At 31.4% G+C, this 20,952-nt stretch overlaps 2 long non-coding RNA genes across 4 annotated transcripts in view; one reads left to right on the top strand and one right to left on the bottom strand.

Moving 5' to 3' along the window:
• LOC148238455 (uncharacterized) overlaps positions 1-20,952 on the top strand; it is a 516,616-nt gene that overhangs the window by 373,556 nt on the left and 122,108 nt on the right. The window lies entirely within an intron of this gene.
• On the bottom strand, positions 3,647-9,567 carry LOC148238456 (uncharacterized). The gene is made up of 2 exons (XR_015811672.1): positions 7,344-9,567; positions 3,647-7,206 (listed from the first exon to the last, which is right to left on the bottom strand). It is a non-coding gene; the product is annotated as an uncharacterized LOC148238456 (long non-coding RNA).

The following is a 20,952-nucleotide window of genomic DNA, read 5'->3' as shown; positions in this document are numbered from 1 at the left end:
TAGCTCTTTATCGTTTTTATATATTACATTTTAATAAAAATGTATATTTTAATTGTAATGAAGATTTGAAAAAATAATAAAGTGTGAAGGTATAATAACCTGCACAATTTGTTGTTATTTAACGATTATTTTGAATAAACGTAAAGAGTGATCAAAAGTCAAACCCAGACAGTTTTATTACAGGACAATGGGAGAGAGATCTCATAACCAAATAATTGCGTTACTATTTGGAAATATTGCAAGGAGCACTAAATAGCACATCTTTCCTCAGACGTTCATAACTAGGACATCCAAATACCCGGCCTAATTAATTACCCGGTTATACGTGTATTTTCCGGGAAAGAACCGGGTACCCGGTTCGGTTCCGGGTAATTTTTGTAAGCCGTTAAAAGTCCAATTTTTATTACATTTGAATCTTTAATTAAATATGACGTGATATATATAATTTTACTTTAATAATTAATATCATTTTTAAAAATAATAAGGTATTGAAATAAAATCAATATATTAATACTTTACTCAATCGAACTATTTTTACATTCCATCGGTTGGTACATATATACATATACTTACATACTACATACATGTGTAACAGTACAAAACCGAAATATTTATTTTAACACATATTTGGCAATAATAATACAAATTACACATGAAAAATACTGAGGAAATAAATTTTATTAAAATTATAAAAGAAATTAGATGATTGTATTTATTATATGTATTATATGTAGGTAGAGAAACAAAGTTTTAGTGATGTTCTTTTTGTAAAAATTTATATTTTCAAAATAGTCCTTATCTATGCATTCGCTTATCTCGAAATCTATAGGTCGCTAAGTGCTGTCCCTTTTTTGTCGTTCAAAGACGTTAGTCGTTTAAGAACGCCGATTCGGCTCTTCCATTTACTTTGAAATAATGGAAAAAAATATTTAAATAAAATTAACCGGATACCCGTAAAAAATTACCCGGTTTTTGTTTCTATGAAAAACATGGCGGGTAACCGGGTACCCGGTTCTACCCGGTTCGAATGCTAGTTAATAACTATACGTACTGTTGAAAAACTATCCTTTGCTTAAAAAAGCTGCGTGGTATACAATATGTTCTACTCTGCGCATAATACTATTGTTATTAAACCTTTCGGTTACTGATCTCCGGAGTGGTCATATTAACCGTTTTTTTTTTAAGACGTAAAGACATTTTTTCTATAGTTAAATAAATATTATGCTTATAAATAACCTTAGTTCTTATTTTTTTCTTATTTCATTTAGTCTTATTTTATCTCTTTTCTTATTGTAAACTATAAAATGGTTTTCAACAACTTGCACCTTATTTTAAAATATGCATTTTGATGCCTCAAATTTAAAATAAATATCATTTAGTGTAAAATTTCTGCGATGTATAATAGAAAAAAAATCTTAAGTTGCAAATAAGAATTTCACATAGCCTTGATATTTTTTAAAAACGTCGTAGGTGCTATTATCTATTCTTGAAATGATAGCTTATAAAAATTCGTTTCATGTTATAACTTAGTTTAACGGTAATTTATTTAGACCATATATGAGTTTATTTGGGTTTTTTACTGGAATTTTCCTACCACCTGGTATCGCGTAATTGTATGTAGCACGCGCGAAAACAATGCTAAAATTACACAGGCATATCTTTTCGCGTTTTCGTTCCCCTTTTGTGTACAATATTCGGTTAGCGTTATCAAAACAATCGGTTTGTGCGATTGAGAATTCGCGTGCAACGCCTTATCGTTGTATCTACAACGGAAAACAGCGAAACTGGGACCTATTGAAATTAAGGCTAATGGTTTTATTACAAAACGTCCTGATACATTCGTTAAACAATTAGTCAAAATCGATAGCCTACATTTACATTCTCGAGTATTTTATGGACTAGATAGTTATTAATACGTATCCATTACCAGAGCGGTGTTTACCAATTATTGTGATAATGTATATCATAAATATACCTACTTACCCACATACAGGCTTTTACAGTCATCATTATTTATTATAATAATATTAAATTTCACCACAGTTATATTTTATATATATATATATGTATATAAATTGGTCAGATTGTGTCAGACTCGATTATATATTGTAACATAATAATAATATGTTAACGCCCTTCATTTGTAATACTGGCATCCTTCCAAGTCTAGCGCCTAGACCGTGTATTAATATGACCCTGAAAACACATTATTGTATAAACAAAAATATTGTTTCGTTTAATCGAAATATTGTTTATATAATAATTCTACAATGTAATGTTGCTTATAAAATCTATATGCTTTAATTGACTATTTAAATAAAGAGTCTATTTATATTTTTTATAACTAGTGATTAAACCAACTACTAAGTGGAGTCGCTTACAGGATTGTTAAATGTCACATTCTTATAGTTAGTGACATTAGCCTTTTCACCGCGGCTGATATTTTTGCGCGCCATTTCGAAAGTAGTTAATATGTGGGAGGCATATATTCAATTCAAGTGATTTACAGTTTTAAATTATACTAAATAACCATATTAATAGGCTCAAAGGTTTGTGGCACCTTTAGGTGTCCAATGAGTACCCGCGATTTTCTTGATGACTTCTATAAAAGCCATCCGCAGTTAAAAGGTTAAAGTAAGAATGAATATTTAGTATGCATAATAAACCCTCTTCGGTTTATATTAAGATAAATTTTGAGATATATTTTTCAGAGTGGAAATGTTCCATTCATAAAAAGGGTGACATGTCTCGCATTGATAATTATAGGATAGTAGCGTTGCTTTCAGCACCTACAAAATTATCTGAAATTATATTACATAAATAAATGTTTATTCATTGTATGTGTATGCTTCTCGATCAGCGACGTTGTAACCATCAATTTCGATCCATTGTCACTAACCAAATGTTTTTTTTAACTTTATTTCGAGATCATTGGACTCTGGTTTATAAATGGACATTATATACACAGATTTTGTAAAAGCTTTCGATCACAATTTGCTGTGAAAAATGTATCTAATTTCGGGTTTTCTGAATGTTATCATTATCATCGGATAAAATTCATGTCATCTTGAATGGATTATGGTATTTAATGGTGGTCCGTGCAACATTTTCTATTGGTTATGCTGCTTTTTTGTGGTATTGAGATCTCTCTTTCGTTATATGGTCTGTGATATCTAATTTTGTAGTATAAAGGTGTTTTTATTTTCGTTGTTCAAGCAGTCGTTATGATGATCTTTGAATTTGTAATCAATAATGCAGGTGGTTCAAATCTACACTAATGTAAATTATTATTATTTTCCAGTACGTATAGGTATTTCAATTGTTTAATCAGTGATAACGCGACATAAAATTGAACGTAATAAAATCATTCATCTTATAAGCAAACTTTGCTTCTTCCTTAGGTATTCAATCTGAAATTTCAGATCGAATACCTAAATTTACTGCTACTAATTTAAATATTTCCTATCATGTCTAATATTTTTTAAAGGCTCGTATTTTTCGGGTCCGAATTTTAACATGTTTTTGGTCAGAATTTATATTGCATGGGTCAGAATTTATATTAAATGGTCAGAATAAATATAAGATTGTCATAATTTATATTAATTGGTCAGAATTGAAATCGGATCGGTCAGAATTAATATTAAATGGTAATATTTATGTTGATACATGGTCAGATTCGATTTTTTCAGCTGGCAATAGTGTTATCGTTTAAGATTTGTACAACTGTTCGACGGCGTCTGTCGTTTACATCTTGACAGTTCTGACGCGCGAACGTTGAATCAATAGCTCTTGTCAACGCCAACTATTAGACCTTCGCTACGACCACCACTACGGTGAATGATAATCAATGTGTAACATTCTAAATTGAAACTAAATTAATTTTATACCATGGTTTTTATTTATTATTAATTACAAATTTATATAGGAAAGGCGACATGGCGACTCGCTCCCGCTCGCGCCGAGTTTCACAGTAGAACCAAACAATCTAACCTTTTTTTTAATGATATTCTATTGATTTGTTCTCATTTCGGTATATCTTGGACATTGTCCAGCATCATCCATTCTATGACTAATATATTACTATGGCAGCAAGTTACTTTATTATGACTGTGTGTTATTTTTATTCTGAATGTATACTATTTTTATTCTGACCGTTTATTATTTTTTATTCTGACCGTTTCTTGTTTTTATTCTGACCGTTTATTATTTTTATTCTGACTATTTTTTATTTTTTCTGACCATTTTTTATTTATTCTGATTATTTTGCTAATAAAATCTGACCGCAAGTTAATTTTTATTCTGACCAAAATTTTATTTAAATTCTGTCCATTTAATTAAAAGTAATTTTGTAGTAGAAATGTGTTTTTATTTTCGTTGTTCAAGCAGTCTTTATGATGATCTTTGAATTTATAATCAATGATGCAGGTGGTTCAAACCTACAATATAAATAATGTAAATTATTATTATTTTCCAGTACGTATAAATATTTCAATTGTTTCATCAGTGATAACGCAACATAAAATTGAACGTAAAAAAATCATTCATCTTTTAAGCAAACTTTGCTTCTTCCTTAGATATTTAATCTGAAATTTCAGATCGAATTCCTAAATTTTCTGCTACTAATTTACATTCTTTAAATATTTCCTCTCATGTTCAATTTTTTTTGAACGTTCAAAAAGCAATAAAGTTAACAATAATTTACAAATAAATTTTAACACAAATGGAGCCGCGTCAAAAATCTACCATCTGTTTCTTTGAATAATAATGTTTATTGTAAAAGTACTATATAGAAAGTGGGTGCTTTTGAAGGCAATGTTCCGCTCCTTGTATTCATTGTATGTATAGGCTTAAGGCTTATATCATAAGTACATCAGTACATTTGTACATCTCAAACAATTTTAGTTTAGTTCAGATTCATTATTTGAGATCGGTTTTTACTTTTTTTATAAATATATTCTCGCTATAATTTATACAACATCAACATTTTCAATTATAAAATATTATTACAGTTTACAATAAATATGCCACTTTGCACGATCTAGATTGATTTTATTTTAATTATTCTTCATGACTATTCACCCAAGTGACTAGAAAAACCTAGTTTGTGATATTCAATCTGAATTATCATTATATAATAATCAATAATTCCGATCTGCCAGATATAATAAAAATTGAAAAAAAATAAAAAAAATCGAAACCAGACCTTTCAGGTATTAGACCTTGCCTCACATGTACCACTGCTTTATCGTGTTGTATTTGATAAAAACTATTTGGCGATTTAATTTTTTTATTAAATTTTAATAAAAAAATATAACATAGAAAACTTACAGCAAATTAGGGTTCATATAGGATTTTAAGTATTCATCCCTATACTATAACACTTATTTATTCATTTCATTGACATTTCAATTAGGGTATAGATTATATTTATATGCTCATGCAAATAAAAGTAAATTGCATACAATTTGAAACGTAGAAATTCTACAATATAAGAATAATACACATGTATTCATTGAAAGTTAGTAGCACTACTTCATAAATATTGTATATGTACAAGCGTCATTAGGATTTTGTTAATTAAGGAACTTTTATTATTTTTAACGTTTCGCCTTATCTGTAAACCGCAGTTGGCGCAATTTATCGTATTAAATGTTGTATATAGTGAGCGATGAACACGATTTGTAAATTAGAGTTATTGCTGCGCCGTCAGACGGCATTCGAACTTTCAGACGCAATAAATATGGCGAGCTAAAATCGCAGAATATTATCATCGCTATTCATGAAATTAAAGTGGGAATGATGGAAGGCGCACATTTGTTCTTGTCTTGGTTGTAAATATGTACCTATACATTAGTACGTAACATTGTAGGTAGTAGCTATCTACGGCTTAAGGGAGCAAAAGCAATATTTTCCGCGATGATTTATGCCCGATGGTACACAGTCACGGAACGCGATTAATAACTGGAATTTGTGGTTTTTGGTAATCTGTCTGACGATAAATTTCGCCGAATTGGGGATTTCGGAAAATCGGACGACCAGAAAGTTATTCCAGCGTTTATGCGAGCTTAATCCCACCAGGAATTTTGTCTCACATTTGTTACGGGACCCGTCACTTAACCGCTTTAATCTTATTTAATCCTTCGACCGTAAAGTGTTGAGAAACGCAGCCATGAACACACATATGGACATTTTAAGAAAATTTTATATGTATGGATTTATATATGAAAATCTAAATTAGTTTAAGCTATAAACTTATATTAAATAAACACTTTACCTGAGTTTAATTACACTATTCTAAAACTTAAAAAAGTAATATAATTTATTGCCTAAGAAAAATAATCTAATTTGTAACAATCATTGTTTGTTAACCATAAATTGAACTTTATATTGACATGAACCAATCTTAAGTAAATTAAAAGCCATTTTTTTTTAAAAAAACACTCAAAGTGTTTATAAATATTATAAATATTTTCGTAACGTAGACAAATTTTTCTACCACCTCTCCTGAATTAACTCACTTCACTTATATTCAATAAACTGTGCAAAATCTAATGTGAAAATAGTAAAAATAGCGTGAAACTCAGATTGCGTAGTTAAAATCACAGTTACAGTATTAAAAGGTGCACACTAAAGATTATATGTCCAAACAAATCGAAAATTCCCGGCTTTTGTGTCGTCTCGTGTCCCGGGAATTTAAACAAATTTAACCATATTCTTGAGACCTTCTGATTTTCTATCGAACTTTTTTTTGATTAACAGGGCTGAAATTAAAAATTGAAGAAAGAAAAAATAAAAAGTTTAATACGTTTTTCACAAAAGTGTTGCAAATGAAAACTATTTTCGAAGTTGCTCTCAAAAATATGTATTTAAATATATAATGGGAAAAATTTATTAGAAGGACTTTATTTTAATTAAAATGTCTAGAATCGGATTCCGAAATATTTAGTGAATATAATACTGATGACGACTGCATTAATATGAAATTGACAACAAGCAACTAATAAGCCACAATAATATTTCTTCGTTAAAAAATAATAAATGTAGTCAACGAAATCGAAATCAGAGAACAGACTCAAAATCTAAACCATTGCTCACAATTAAGCCAACATCAAAAACATCTAAAACAAGGAAGTATTCTCGAAAAATATAAATACACTATCTGATTTATCCTTAACCCTTTGCGATCCTAAAAAAATTCGCCAGATCCTTAATAGATTTGAAAATTTTTAAAATAAACGAATATTTTAATTTTTTTTAAAAAAATACAATGTGTATACAAAACTATTTTATATCACTTAAATATACACACAAAAGTAATCACAAAAACGCTCTTCTTTAAATACCGTTCAATAAATATCGAGTAAAAAAAATACTGTGCTTCAAAATTTTAATTAATAATAAAAATGAAAAAATTATGTCGGCATGGAATGGAAAGGATTAATTGTCTTGGTCATTCTTAAAAAACACATTTTAAATAAAAAACAAAAATAAAATTTTCACTTAAAAAAAAAATATAAAAAATACACCTTTTTTTATAAATCTTCAAAAAACTTAATAATAGTCTACACATACCAACAATTAAAGAACATTAACATTTTCATACCATAACATTTTATAAAAATAAATCGCGTAACCACACTTATTAAAAATACTCATTTTAGCTTGCTTGGTGTGGAGTAACATCAGCAATATTTTTTTTTCTAAATTGCAAGTCATTTAAAATAAAACTATAAAAATAATATATGTTATATATTATAACAATAATTTATTTTCCTTCACGTGTCGATGAAGTGGATACCTTTCATTCCGAAATATATGAAGCACACCTAGATAATTTGCCTTTCTGAATTTCACACAGATGAAAACATTTTTCACTGTATTTTTTACCATCTTGATATTGAATTTAGTACATCCCATCTGACCTATATACCTTTATTTTACTTTCATCAAAGAACGTCACTCTTCTTCAACCCAAAACAGTCCAGCTGTTATGTCCATTGGTGCATTTCATGCGTGTTAAACGCATTTCTTCGGTCAATAACGGTTTTTGGTCGATATTCACATATATGGGCTTATTGCATGTATTAGTTTATCGAATGTTTTATATGTACTATTTGTATCAATCGATACTTAAAATTAAAAATACTTTAAAAGTCTTTGTGTTTTCTAATCTTTAATCTACTGTATATAATCAACTGACCTTATTGAACATATAATTTTTTCTCAAACTAAATTAGAGAAAATTTCATATTATATAATTTATAAATATGTTTGTTACAATTGACTCAAAAATAGATATGAGTGATGAAATGTATTTAGAAAGCAAACCATGAATTACAAATATATATCTCATCAATATTGATAACTCTATATTATTTTTACAATAAAAAAATACGTGGTGTTGAAATGTTCAATTCAATAGCATATGATAGTATTTTTTTATTTTATATATTCTATGTAAATTCAATAAATTTGAAAAGGTAAATGTAAAAATCATAACCTTTTTATTGCGTTCACGTAACGCCCCGTGATTCATAATATGTAAAAATATGATAATCAAAATCCCCAAAACCATAATTCCGAATATTGTATTGTCTTTTTTTGAAAGCTAATGCGATCTCCTCCCCTCTGTGCGTCACAACAATAGGCAAAATTTTCAGACACCCCACAATAAACGTCGCATTATTTCGGATCAAACACAATCAACCCCCAATGATTGTGTTCCAGCTTTCGCAAGATCCATTTGGTCTCCCCAATGCGAACCAATTACAATATGTTTAGTACTAAGTCATTGAGTTTATTTTATTGCGAATTGTGAATTTTTAAATTGAACTTTTATTTATATATTGAAGAACTGATTATATATATATTCTATAAAGATGGGTTTTTTTTGCCGAACTTTGCTATTTCGCAGAATAATAGTAAACAATTATATTTTTTAGTAAAAAATTTTTTTTATAATAGCGTTTTACTCCCGAAATATTCATTTTTAAAAAGAACAAGACTTTGTAGCACAATCCGGAAAAATAAGGGACTGCCAAAATCCCTCAAAAATATATAATTAAGTCCCCTCAGATGAAACATGCCAGAAAAGGTGAATCGCGTATCCAAATTTAGAAAACAAATAAGAAAAGAAATGTCAGAATGATACCTGCTTTTCATAACAGCCAGATGATAGACACGGGAAAAAACAGAACGACCGGCCTAATAATATTCGTATATGAAAGGACTATAATAAAACGTTTAACGCAATATTTTGAAAAACAATGGAATAAACAAAATATTTTGTTTTTTATTTATTTTAATCCGCATTGTTTATTTAGTTCAGTGTCATCAAAATCTTAATCGTAACAGTAAAATTAAATTTAAAATTTTTCTTTTGAGTAAGTAAGGCTAAAGGATGGATGCAGATTTAAGTGAAATCTGTCGATTCTAAAGACGTTTCACCGGTTTCTACTATATATTGTCGTGCCCGTGCTGTCGATCCATCAGAAAGGCTTTCGATAAGCTGTAAAATTATCAGCCATTAAAAATAAAAAGTGTTGTGAAATATGTGAGTAGAAAAAAGCGTGTTTGTTCTGCAGATGAAATAAGGAAAGATACAGCATACATGTGTAGAAGTTGTGAAATTAATCTTTATATTGACGTATGTTTTTATACGAATTAATCATAATATTTTATTGCAATTGATAAATAGTGTAAATAATAAAAATAAATATAAGTGTGATTATGAAAATAAATGTGTAGTTTATAAGTGTAAATAAGTGCATATAAAAACGTGTAAATTAGTGTAGTGTATAAGTGTATATAAATTAAATGTGTTCGTGACATTTGTACGCAGAAAATGGACGCCGAAAAATTTGGTGAGTGCTAATTATATTATATTATAAATGAATGTTTTTGAAAAAATCGCTCATACAAAAATTTGTTACCATTGGAACCATTTTCAATTTACACAAAATGTTAAGAATGAATGAAACATATTTATTCGCTTATGATTTTATTCCTCAGAGATTCTTTTAAGCGCAATAATATTTTTTTCTCAAATATTCAACTTAATGATGGCAATAAACTAATACGGCGATAATTTATCCGAATTGTAGCTTTTCCCCTTAGTTTCTTAATCTGTGAATCATCGCGGTTTTCCAAATAGTGAGGAAATATCAAAATAACAAACACTCGTAAATTAATGGATGATATTTTTCGGAGGTTCTTTGACTATCGTGTTATATAATTTATCTACATATACCCTATCGTTTTTACTTTTAAATTTTGCAATAATATATATAATTTCAGGGTGAAAAATTTGTTAATTGATGTACTATCAACCGCGGATGTTTCGATTTCTTTAGATTGGATTGATTTAATGTTTACCTAGCCAAACAGTTTTGCCCCTGAAATCTATTTACAGGCGGCCCTCGACTTTCGCACATGTGTGCGAATGTTGAATGTACGAAAGTCGAGGGAAGTAAAAAAAATTGAAATTGTATGTATTTTAAAATATTTATAATATAAGATGTTTAAGAGACACGTTTAAGTGGGGTTTGCGCGTGTTTCCTTTGAAAAGTTATTAAGAGTTAACTGTTTTCCACTATTCTTTTTCTTTTCTTCATATAGTATTTTATAACATGCTATGTTTTTATTGATCGCCCTACGCACTTAAGATATGCGTTCTTCATTGGGGTTACCATCTTCTGTAATACTTAAAAAATTGTCAAGGTGCGTGAAGGCTTCATTCATATTTTTCATTGTTAAAGAGTTTTCCAATATAAACCTGTCTCATCTACATTAAATATTTGGCTAGAGGTATATTCTCCATCTTCAATAATTTTGGATAATTTGGAAATAAATTATTTTGCAGCATCTTTATCCGCATCCACCGATTCTCCAGTAAATTTAATATTATGAAAAGAATACCTCATTTTAAAATTGTAAAACCAACCGTTACTTGCTTGAAAAACCGTGTTAAAATATTTTTTTAATCTATCCTTCCAATCTTTGTGCAAACTAAGAGCTTTTGTTTGAATAATTTAAACACCCAGAGGGACATCTTTTTGATGTTGGTCATCGATCTACGATGACAAAGATGTTCCATTTCATCCATGTTTTTTTGGAAACATATCATTAAAGATTGTGGAAATATATCTTTATTTTTCACAATTTTGAACGTATTCTTTAATTATATTTTTATTTTGCAAAATTGAACATATCGTAGACCTGTTTGTATCATACGAACGTCCGATTGAAGCAAATGATTCACCGCTATCAGAACGTTTTTTTGAAAAAAAAAATTTAAAAAATTGTTTTTTTTTTAAATGTGCGAAATAGCGAATTGTGTGAAAGTCGAGGGTCACCCGTATGTTCAAGGAGTGTTACTTAAAATATTATTTTTTTGGTGAATGGGTCATACATTTCATAAAAAAATCACGTGGCTTAAAAATTGCAACGGATAAGACGACTCTTTTCACAAAAATTTGAAATAAATATAATTTATTTTATGTTTGATATTATGTAGAAATAGTATATGTTCATCTCTTATTATCATATAGAGGCAAACTTTATGGTATCTCAGTATTTTTTCAATAAAAGAAAACGCATGATGCAGGACTCATGCCTGATTCCCGGCCACTAATCAATGTTCTTTCAAGACTCGTACTCGAGTCCTCGGGCGTTAAGCTGTTAATAAATTTTTAACATCTACATACAGTATTTTCTTACGCTATGCATGCTTTAGTTAGCCATTTTGAATTGACTCCATTTTCTCAGGTATCACATCGGTGGTCAACAGTGTGGCGAATGAATGGTGACGGGTAGCATTTAGACACAGATTGAGCCGCTGCATGTTTTATTGACGATAAATGGTTACATGTTAGAATATATAATAATATACGGGGCGCAAGCGTACGAACGCGCCGAAGTTTGCTAGTAGAGAGAAAAATTCGTTACGCCAATGTTACCGGAGTGCCGCCAAATTTTGCCATAATGAAATATAAATAAATATATATATGATATATAAATATAAATTCAACCCAATTATAATAACGCCGTCAAGTGTAGATCAAAAAATCAAAGATTTTTTGCTTCTAAAATCCACATAAACATCCGTTTGCAATGTATATACAAACCCAACCGTTCAGATCCCGCGGGACACATCAATTATATAGCGTGACACGTAGCATCTGGGCCACGAAAAAAAAAGTAACACAACTTGACAGGATGACTTTGAAAATGGACTACAGCTATGAAGCGTTTTTTGGTTGATAAATGAACAGATAACGTAATGGGAAGAGTATACGCACATATAAATCGCATTAAGATCCCAATCGCTTAAAGTATAATGACGTCATTTAATCGTTGGGTTCTGGAGTGCATTAGCACGAAACGAGCGTAACGATAATGACGCACAAACAATGGTATTCCATTGACACATTGAATGACGAAGACAGCGTGATGATGGTCGTTAAGACTGTGAGCATTATAGACATATTGCTGGTGCGACAATTGGCACCCAGTGTGGAATTTTTCGACGACTTCTCGCAGACGAAATTTTTGCACGTCTCTTATTTATAGCTCATCAACTTGAATTGGGTCTTGGGTTCGTTTGATCATTGACGAGTGCCTTGATGTGCAATTTTTACGAAAATATTTCGTGCTCTGCAATTTATTTTGATATATGTATTATATATCCAATCAATTTCAATAATTCTTAAGTAAAATTATCTTATAAATTTTAATTGTTTCTATAAAAGTACTATTTATAGAAACGATTATGCCATACTTATTAGTTGAGCTTTTGCAGAATTCAAAAGCTCGCACACAGTTAACTTAGTCAAGGAAACCAGCTATATTATACATCAGATCCAATGATAGATACCAACTCCTTCATTCTCTAATTTGTACTCGAGAGGTTCATTCAAAAGAAAAAAGCTCTCAAGAGCAGCTCTCGCCATCATCATCGCCAAAACGTAGCAAACGAGCTTTTTTATGAGGAAAATTACTTTTACCGAGCGGGCCGCGTACATTGCGCGACAGCGATCGTTGAGAAGTTAATGGTTCATGAAATCAATCAAACGATGGAGAGAGAGGAAGAAGTTTAGCGGCCCTGATATACAGTGTATATAATGGCAACCAACACGCCGGCTTTGTTATCTGCGGCAACTCCCAAAGTGGTTGGTTCGAATCCGCCCCGCGGTGATTAAGGCGAGTTCTTAAGTTTAATGGCGCGGAGCGAGGGCTACTTTCGGTAGTTAAATAAAGCGCTTCATAGACATAATGAGACCACTAACACGCACGGAGGCCGCACACGTTGCGACTTTGCACTTTTAAAAAATCATGAAAATTCAACCTTGCTTTTCTTGTATACATGCTATACTGATATACAATGTAATCCAATGTACAGGGTAATGGGGACCGATGAATATTGTAATAAGGTTATCGGGAAACTGGTTTATTGGATAATGGAGTGGAAATATTGTTGAAGGTTTAAAGCGGTGATGTGCGGCATTATTTTATGTTTACCTTAATTGTGTAGCTTAATGTTGCTTCAAATAATTCTATTCATTACATTGTTAATGGAAAATGAACGATTGAAACAAATAGTTTTATTTGTTTCAATCGTTCTTTTAAAGATCTTCCACATTTTCAAGTTGCATAAAAAATGAACGAGGCTATCTAGAATTTTTTTTATTTATTTTTACAAAATACATAAAAAACAGTTTTATTTTATTTTAGTGGGTTTAAAAAATCGTCAAATTTTTTGTCACTTAACACGGTGAAATGGCGTTCCGGCACCTTTTTTATGGTATTTTTACTGTTTCAAAAGCAATTGTTATTGAATACACGTGCGTAGCGATTGACATTCTGCGGAACATATTATTTCTTTATTTTAACGTAAATATAACGTTATTATTTTTTAGTGTAATGCCTGCATACACTCTCTGGACGTTGTCCGAACCGAAGTTACAACTAAAGTTTTCGAGTGAGCGATCTAACGACTTCGAGTAAGCGATCACACTGTCGCAAATTTCATATGCCGTCCGTACGGCGGCCGTGAATGACGTCCGGACGGCGGGTTCTGCCGGCATATATGCGCGCGATCGAAAAATGTGCCAAATAATCGCAATTTTAAAATTATCATAATATTAAAATTACGCTACTAATAATTATAAAAGTTTGTGTGGGCACTCACCAATACAATATAAGTGAAAATTTTTCAATTTACGAAAAATCTTTGTCGGCTTTTGCAAAATGCCATAAGGCATAAAAATGATACTTCAGAATACGAACGACACATCTGTGACTATCCTAGAATTTGTCGCCATCGATTCTAAATAAGAATTCGTTATGGTGTGACTTTTATATAAACCGATCTCGGAAAATACATAAGGATATTCGAAACGATTTTTTTAACAAAATTAAGTATCATTACTTATTTTTTAATTATTTAATTTTATATTAAAAAAAATATAATAACGATATCTGTTAGAAGAATATACTATCAAAAATATAATTAATCCCTTTTGGTGCCCTAAAATATTCAAAGATGTCAGTAAGAGTCTGTTGAAGTCCTCCATAAGCATGTGGTATTATAACTTGACCACGTGACCACGATGCAGCGTTCGACATGCGTGTTGACAATAGGACACCTACGCGCAAACTGAAATTGAACCGAGTTACTCGTTCTATCTCTGTTTGCGAAAAACCATATCATTATCTCTCTCACTGCCGTCACTTAACACGCGAGAGAGCGAAAGGGGAAATATCTCACCGCTTGCGATCGAAAGAGTAGCTCCGACTTCGGTTCCTTTGACTTCGGTCCGTTTGCCGACAATGTTCGGAAGCGCTCGAAGCTGGCCAAGTCGATTGAATTACCCCTACTTTACCTCTTGTTCTCGGTAACCTTGGACTAATGATTTTTATATGATAGCGTTTTAGTGTAAACATGGGATGTGATCAACGTTACATAAAATTGAAATTTATTATCTGATAATTCATTGTAAGACTTTCTAGCTGTGCAGAATTTGTATGATCCGCAAAGAATTGACTCGCCCTTTTTGTTTGCTTGAGTAACGGACGGCTATCTTAAAAGCGACGTTAACAATAAATCCCGTTTTAGCATCATTTGCGCCAAAAAGTATATTACTGGTTCATTGTCTTATGTAAAATTATTTTCATGCATGCCGCTAAAACACCGTTTTTTGAACTAACTGATTATATTTTAAATAAAAAATTAGCCTTTTTCTGAACTAATTATACGTTACTATTTTTTCGCAACGAATATTATATTTTGGTATATTTATCAAAATCTGCTAAGCTCCGATTTTCACATATAAAAAAGCAACTCTTAAACCAACCGTTTTTAACCCCTGCCTCTGCTCATTATGCAAAATTTATCACCAGACCCAATCGTGGGAATATTCGTATTCGTTCCGCGAACCGCGAACGCGCATTATGAAATTGCATTATGGACCTTTGTGCGAAATCATGACAGGATTCAACGTGTCCTTGTTTTTGACATACTTTGACCATACTCGGTATATCCGCTCGGCAGCATTTTCAAAAACACGCTCCGTTTCCTCTTCCAAACACATTATTATTATACTTTCAGATGCGATACCATCAACCGACGTTATTTCCTCCTTAACTCCTTAATGACATGGTAATGTTGAAAAAATATTCGTTACCACCATAAGTCACATGGCATTATATCACACAAGATTATATCATAACAAATACCAGCATATATTTATATATGTATATAATATAATAAGCATTGTTAAAGTTACTGCTATAATTTTAATATTTTATCAAGACCACTTTAACATAACACCCAATGCGTTACTGCAGATTAAAATCCATTATTATTATTATTAATCATAGTTGTTTCTACCAATCTTAATCTAAAATAGTATTTTCAGAACATATAACATTTGTTTTATATGAATGCTATCGAAAGTCTGCCTTAAATATTATATATGGTACAGTTTTACATAACATTCGTAGACTTTTTCCAGTGTCTGTCTCATTGTATGAAATCTACACTGATATTCTACTAGGTATATTTTTCTAGCCTTTTAAGTATGATGTTTGAAAATAATTTGTATATGTTCCTCAATAATGAGATCCCTCTATAGTTATTACAATTTAGTTTATCCACTTTTTTCATTCCAGGCTTAGTATCATTTCGTTTTTTCCATGCGTTACATATTACTTTATTGTAATGCCTGAACTACACTCTCTGGAAGTTAGCCAAGGTTGGCCAAGGACGGAGAATATAGTGGGTTAATTCGGTCGAGCTCGGTTTCAAATCTCTCGGAAGTTGTCCGAGGTTACCGAGAATGGGAGGTGAAGTAGGGGTAATTCAGTCGACTTGTCCAGCTTCGCAACATTGTCGGCAAACGGACTGAAGTCGGAGCTGCTCTTTCGAGCACGAGCGATGAGATACTTCTCCTTTCGCTCTCTGGCAAGAGAGATAATGATATGGTTTTTCGCAAACTGAGATAGAACGAGTAGCTTGGTTCAATTTCAGTATGCGCGTAGGCGTCCTATGGTTAACACGCACGTCGATCACTGCATCGTGGTCACGTGGTCAAGTTATAATACCACATGCTTATCGAGGATTTCAACAGCCTCTTACTGACACCTTTGAATATTTTAGGGCACCAAAAGGGATATATTATATTTTTGATAGTATATTCTTCTAACAGACATCGCTATTATATTTTTTTCATATAAAATTAAATAATTAAAAAATAATTATTGGTACTTGATTTTGTTAAAAATAATCGTTTCGAATATCCTTATGTATTTTCCTAGATAGGTTTATATAAATGTCACACCATAACAAATTCTTATTTAGAATCGATAGCGACAAATTCTAGGATAGTCACAGATGTGGTGTTCGTATTCTAAAGTATCATTTTTATGCCTTATGGCATTTTGCAAAAACAGACAAATATTTTGCGTAAATTGAATATTTACGACCGAAAAGTTTTCACTGATATTGTATTGGTGAGTGCCCACACAAACTTTTATAATTATCAGTAGCGTAATATGAATAATATGACAATTTAAAAATTACGATTATTTGGCACATTTTTCAATCGCGCGCAAATATGCCAGCTGTACATGACAGCAGCCGCCGTGCGTACGTCATTCACGCCCGCCGTCCGGATGGCATATGAAACGTTTGGCAGTGTGGCCGCTACTCGAAAGTCGGCGACACTGCCACACATTTCATATTTGCATTTGCTTCTCTATATCTTTTGCCATCGAGTATAGAATTTTCTCTTCTTTTAGATTTGACTGCATAGTGTACTACCTGGTATTTTTTATGTACTTTCATAAATGCTCTTATAAGGCAGTTTAGTGCTATTAATTACCAGATTATTGACTGCCACAAAGTAGTACAGTCGTTCACTGTTTTTCTTGTTATTTTCGTGTAAACTATATTGTCACGTTTCTTAACCAGCAAAAGCCGAATAATATAAAATAACTTACTCCCAGATATACTAATAAATTAACAAATGTATATAAATTAATTACTCAAAGGGTTAAGATTTGCATTTTCCTTGCCTACTTTAGCATTGAAGTCTCCTAGAATTATTAATGCAGCGTGTTAGGGGACCTTTTCACACTGATTTTGAAATTCCTCATAGAGTCTATCTTTATTTCCTCCTTTCTCTCTTCTGTCGGAGCTTTAACGTTAAGTTATATTGAATAAGGTTCATTCAACCCTCTGAGCAGTGAGTTAATTGCACGTATTTTTCTATAATTATTTCTGTTGTTATTTATGCATTATTATTTTATGTTGCATTAATAGTAAATTATATAAAAAAAGCAAGTTATTTTAACATTTTTCTATTATTAAATTTCGTTAATTTATTTTGCATATTTTTATATATATGTTAATTGAATTTTAAGGATTTTTAGTATATATTTAGAGGCTCTCAATACTTTTTTATATAATTAATATTAAAAATTTATGACAAAAATGACATTTTATATGTGTTTTAACATTGTAAATCGCGGTAAAAACGCTCAATTATGAATTGTATATATTAAGACTAAGAGAGAATCAAATGAAGCACATCTAAATCGAATTTTGAGCAATAGAAGAGCGCAAAAAACAATTATCCCTTCTCAGAAGTCAAAAATTTACGTCAAAAGCGATAAAATCGTGTCGCCGCCGACTTCTGAGAAGTGATAATTGTTTTTGCGCTCTTCTATTGACCGAAATTCGGTTTTAATATAGTTTGATCAGCCCTCTTATGTGAATTTTCGGATGGAATACCTAATTTTACTGCCACTGAATATTTATTTTCATTTATAATATTTTTTAAGCGTTTAAAAAGCAATAAAGTCAATAATAATTTGCAAACAAATTTAAACACAAACGGACCGCGTCAAAAAACTACAATCTGTCCCTTTGAATAATAATGTTTATCGTGAAAGTACTACCTAGAAAGTGGGCGCTTTTGAAGGCAATGTTCCGCTCCTTTTATTTCTTGTATGTATTATATAAAAAAGGCTAAAGGAACTTATACCTGAAATACATCACTACATACATCTCAAGCAACTAGTTTAGTTCAGATTTATTATTTGAGGTCGATTTTTACTTTTTTTATAAATATATTCTTGCTATGATATTATCCAAATTCAAGCCCCTTAAGGGAATTTATTCCTTTCCCTCCCCCCTCTCGCCAAGCATGTCTGGGGTACCTTAAAACAGTACTTGTACAGCGATACCGCTCAAAGCTTTAAGTTTTAATTTGATAGTCTGTCGTTAATTGGTTTCAATCCTAGAATCGATTTTGTAGTAAAGGGGGAGTTATTAATTACAAATCTATGTTATAATTGTTATAATAATTAGAGTGAAATAACATTGCGTGCATATATCACTAGATTATATTAGGACAGAGTATTGCCTTTGACCGTTATCCGACTTGCTGGATAAACATTTACATATCCATAACGTATGTAGATATGTATACAATGCAATTCAATTATATCACTACCAACAATCTAGCTAGTTTATACGATACATCAACAGTTCCTTTTAAACTAAAATATCCGTTCAAAATAAGTAAAATACACCTATACCTCGCTTTACGGATTAGATAAGTTCCACGAAACTTGGCCGCAAAGCGAAAAGCCGTATAACGAATCAATTATTCTAATACAAATTCAATGGGATCGGTTCCAAACTTGTTAAATATGTAACATGGTTTATCATTTAAAATGCATTTTATCTTTTTATTTCATTTAAATCAAAAATACATACATAACAAGTACATTCATTTGTACATAAAATAATAACAGACTCCAAAAACCAGAAATAATCCATAAACAAAAATGAAACAACTTCATGTTACATAAAATATGTGTATGAATACATACATAATTTTTTTTAAAATGGCTTTAATCTGAAGACGATGAAGAAATGGTAACCTGCAGATCACTGTCGTTCTTATTTTTCGCTGGTAAGGATGGGACTGGCTTAAAAAAATTGTCCAACGTTGTTTGTCTTGCCTTTTTGTCTCTTTCGTTCTTCAGTGATTAATAACAGCTAATGGCTGAGTTAATTCCTCGAGAAACTTTAGCGCTACGTTCGACGTCAAGATCGTTTCAAAGGAAGATGTTTATTCCTTGTTCGAAATAGGAAAAAGCTTTTGACAATTTTTTTGATGTTAGCTGTTTGAATACGACAGGCTCTGTCTCTTCATCAAATGCCGGTTCTGCTTGCAACTGAATGAGTTCCTTATATGAAAGGGGTTCCCTATCAGCTTCAAGTAGATCAAGCACATCACGTTCGTTCAAACCTTCAAAGCCGAGATCATGTGCTAGATCCAAAATGTTTTGCCTAATTTCAGGAAGGCAATTAACTTCTGCATCAGTACTTTTTACACATTCTGGCCATATTTTTTTCCAAACATGGTTCATTGTTGTTAATTTTAATTTCTTCCATGATTCATTGATGCTGTCAACAGCAGCCTTGATGTTAAAGTTTTTCCAAAATGTTTTAATTGAAGATTTACCATCGGTTTCCCTTATAAGTTGTCGGAAAGTTCGGCGTAGGCAATATGCCTTAAAAGTGGCTATTGCACCCTGATCCATTGATTGGATCAGAGCTGTTGTATTTTTCGGAAGGTACTCAATCATGACATCTTCAGATAGTTCGGATAAATTAGTAGGATGCCCTGGTGCCTTATCCAAAATTAGCAAAGCCTTGTTGCTTAAGTTATTGTCTCGCAAATATTTTTCCACTTCTGTGCAAAAGTGATTTTTGAACCAATCCTCTAAAATAGCTTTAGTCATCCAAGCTTTCTTGTTGTATCTCCATATGACGGGTAATTGATTTTTATTTAGTCCTTTAAGAGGCCTTGGATTTTCGGACAAATATATTAAAAGTGGTTTTAGCTTAAAATCACCCGCGGCATTTGCACCAAGTAGCAAAGTTAATCGTTCTTTAGACACCTTATAATCAGGCGCAGATTTTTCGGTTTTTGAAATGTACGTGCAATCAGGCATTCGCTTCCAATAAAGCCCTGTTTCGTCTACGTTAAACACTTGTTCAGATTTATGACCACCTCTTTCAATAATTCCCTTTAAAATGTTGGGATATTCCTTAGATGCGGCCTCATCGGCGCTAGCTGCTTCACCTTTCATTTTAAAATTAAGCAAATTAAATTTTTTTAAAAATCGACATCGAAAAAAAGTTTTTTTGCCGTTATAGCGAAACATTTTAGGCCGTAAATCGAAAACGAGCCTTAATTGAAGAGGGCCGTTATAGCGAAAGGCCGTATAAAGAGCGGCCGTATAGCGAGGTATGGGTGTATAGCTTTAACCATTATTTTTTAAATATATTATGCTATAGTATACTCTCGATTATTTGGGGTAGAGCAAATCATTTAGTTTTAAACTAATCTTTGATGATCTCTCTATCGTCAAATC

This window comes from Plectrocnemia conspersa, unplaced genomic scaffold (assembly GCF_051122295.1).
Source record: "Plectrocnemia conspersa isolate PC_06_02 unplaced genomic scaffold, ASM5112229v1 ptg000001l, whole genome shotgun sequence".
NCBI lineage: Eukaryota > Metazoa > Arthropoda > Insecta > Trichoptera > Polycentropodidae > Plectrocnemia > Plectrocnemia conspersa.
Note: the sequence above shows the minus strand (reverse complement) of the source record. Positions and strands in the feature narration are given on the sequence as shown.